The following is a 3,263-nucleotide window of genomic DNA, read 5'->3' on the forward strand; positions in this document are numbered from 1 at the left end:
TTTCGTGTAATTTTTTTTTCTTGGCACTTAGTAGGGACATAAGAATACTTTTGAGTGGATGGGAGAACTTTTCTCCCTCGTAATTGTCAGAATAAGCAGCATACCCTCTTGTTGGAGTACTAATTTTGGAAACATGGTTCACTTAGGTTTCCATGAAGACGTATCTGTTCTCATGAATGAACAACGCCTGTCATTACGGGTTTGTTCCATCTTTATTTGGGAAACGAATGCCTGCCTTGTACCCTGGATGAAGGTAGTGACTGTGTTTGCCAGAGTGCCAGACAGGCCACTGCGTAAGGGCAAAGGAATTCTTCCTGGAGCTGGTATTTTCCAACACATTCAGCAACATTTGTCTCCTGGGCTGAATGAGGCCATGTATGTGAAGGCATATGGAAAGGTATGAGGCTAGAGGAAGGAGGTGCCATGTCTATAAATAACAAACCAATAGTTATTTTAGTTTATTTGCAACATGTTAATGTGTTTTTTTTTTCCAGTTTGGAAAATGGAATTGTTGGAATCTTCAGAAATGTTAACCTAAAAATAAACCACAGAGACAGACAGCAGGCTGGTGGTTGTCAGGGACAGGGGAAGGGAGGTGACTGCTTAATGTACAAGGTTTCTTTCATGATGTTGGAAATGTTCTGGAACAAGATAAGGGCAGTGGTTGTCCCATCCTGTAGAGACACAAATGCCATGGAGCTGTTCGCTTTGAAATGGGTAATTTCATGTTAAATAAATTGAAGCTTAATAAAAAGTACTTAGTGCTTACCAACACAGTCTAAATAGACAAGGCTGGACTACTCCAGAAGTGCACAGGACCTCCTGTCTCCACTGTGACACGTGCTCTACTGTAGCAGAGGGAGCAGAGGCCTTGTCTGCACAGGGTCATGTCCTCGAGACGTTCACGAGACTGAACATGACTGCCGGCCAGCATAGCTTCAGTTTCCTCCTCTGCCTTCCACAAGGACTTTTAAGACGTTTGATTTGGTGAAGGGTCTTCTTGTAAAGATGGAGCCTGAAGCATGTTTTCCCCTTCAAATGAGTAAACTTTTCCAGAGGCAACAACTCACAGACCATGATAAGCTTCTCGGTGGCCTCTGTCCACCAGGGACCTTCGGGAAAGGAAAGAAAAGCACCCTGCCTGGTCTGCAGAGTCCCAGTTTCTCAGGCCTCCAGAAGGGCTGATTACCAAGAAAACTGAGTAGATTCATTCCCGCAGCCCACCACTCCTTGTGACGTGGTACTTTGTTTTCTCTCCGGAAGGGACAGAATTTTCTCTCTGAAAAGTTAAGTGCAGATTCAAGGGCCACGTCTCGGACCATGTGCACAGCCCAGTTCTCTTTTGTAGTAGGACTGTCTATGTGAGGTCTGGTGGGACCCCATGAGAGCAGGATGGAGTCATCCACAGACAGGTGTCCTGGCCGTCCTTTAAACACAGACAGCCTCACAGAAAAACACACTGTTCAATTCAGTCATGGCAGCTGGGCCCAGGGACCATTGGCTGTATGTACTCAAGTTGCAACTTTATAACTGATGTCTGTGGGGTTTAATGACTTGAGTTTCTTCCTGATTCTAACACTTCCTACCTTTTCAAAGGCCATCACATATGTGGTCTCATGGCTCAAAGGGCTGGAAACTTGTCTCCTTCAGAAGATAGTTTACTCTGTAACACACTGAGAATCTACTCAACAAGGAAAGCCTAGAAACAGAGCTGTATTCACCAATGGAACTCCAGTTCCAGCACAAAGGATTGCCTCTTGACCTCCTCACCAAGGCATCTTTTCTGAGGATTGTCCATGCTGAACTCCTTGTAAGTCTAAACGCTGCCCACCTCTCGATTTTAAAGTCTGTGTTGGGTACAGAATCAACAGGAGTCAACCTGAGATATGGAGGCGATTTGGACCAAGTCAATACAGACCTACAGGTGACTCTAAAACTCCCCTAGTACACCCTCTTAGATATGAGAACCCAGTGGGGCCAAGCCCTGGCTGTTGGTTTCTTTTTCTTTTTTTCTAATGAAAGCCTGAATGGCTGTGTGGATGTTAAAACATTTATAGCTATACCGAGAAGCATATGACTCCATCTAATAAGTGCCTGTCAATCATCAACATCTCTAATTGCCATATGGGTAAAGAGGTAGGGATCTGTGAAGTGTTACTGGAAGATGGAGAATGTATGGAGGTGGCCAGGCATGAGAGGCAAGCACAGGAACATCACTACGTGCCTCTCTGTGGACAGTCATCCTCGTGGCCTGGAGAAGCTCTGGGAAACAGTCTGCACAGCTGTCTCCTTCACATTCACCCCACAAGGAAATGTGACTTACTCAAGAGAGCCTAGGTATCACGGAAACACCCCAAGCTCCATCCAAATCTGTCCATCCAGGCAGAAGAGGTCACAATGAGGCCCAGTGATACTTCTAGGCAGCCTTGTTCCTCTGTGGACCTACTGTGAAGGAAGTGGAAGGCTCCTGTTGCCGCCTCCAAGCCCTCCTACGTAGGTATGCCTTCCCAGCTCCACAGGGAAGAAGAGCCTAGGCGCAGAGAGGGTCCACAGCTTTCTCCATCAGTTACTAAAGGCAGGTATAGGATCCAGGACCCCCAGACTATGCTGAGCAGAGTAAATGATAGTCTTTTTAGGGCTGTTTTACTAATAAGTAGTAAATAAGCCACTGCCATGCACTGTGGGCTTTAACTAATGCTGGGTTTGTCTCTCCAAGCCCTGAGATGGAAAGGAAGGAACACATTGAAAGATGTTCCTCCGTCAGTTGGTAGTCTATGGAACAAGGCACCTGCTCTGTCACTGCTGAACATTCCATTCTTGACAACCTGTGACTTTCCAAAGGCATCTAGACGTCCATGCTCCACATATTTGCATGTCTTGTTTTCAGGGGTCCTTCTGCCTTTGATCTGCCTGAGCATGACAACCTTAGAGTACAATTAATTGGTCCTTTGAAGATCTCTGGGCTTCCAGAGTCAACCTGTCCCAACAAAATGCTGGATCACACCTTGGCAGTCGGTGGCAGCTGGCTGAGAACTGGGCCCTGACACCAGGTGGGAAGGGGTGGGGGCAAGATCAGAACTGCGAGATGGGAAGGGCCGCGAGGTACCCTCCATGCAGCCCAAGATTGAGGTGAGCCCCCCCTTCCCCAACTTCATCCATGAGGGGCCAGAGGTGGAGTAGAACAGAAGGAAGAGTGAAGTAACAGGACAGATGGGGACGGTGGGTCCGGGCGGGGGGGGAGGGGAAGCAAGCACCACAGGCTC

The 3,263-nt window shown here is 47.4% G+C and overlaps 1 long non-coding RNA gene across 1 annotated transcript; it reads right to left on the bottom strand.

Moving 5' to 3' along the window:
- Positions 1-428: 428 nt before the first annotated feature.
- LOC132649235 (uncharacterized) lies at positions 429-2,603 on the bottom strand. The gene is made up of 2 exons (XR_009587671.1): positions 770-2,603; positions 429-674 (listed from the first exon to the last, which is right to left on the bottom strand). It is a non-coding gene; the product is annotated as an uncharacterized LOC132649235 (long non-coding RNA).
- Positions 2,604-3,263: the final 660 nt, after the last annotated feature.

This window comes from Meriones unguiculatus, chromosome 1, assembly GCF_030254825.1.
Source record: "Meriones unguiculatus strain TT.TT164.6M chromosome 1, Bangor_MerUng_6.1, whole genome shotgun sequence".
In the NCBI taxonomy this organism is placed as follows: Eukaryota; Metazoa; Chordata; class Mammalia; order Rodentia; family Muridae; genus Meriones; species Meriones unguiculatus.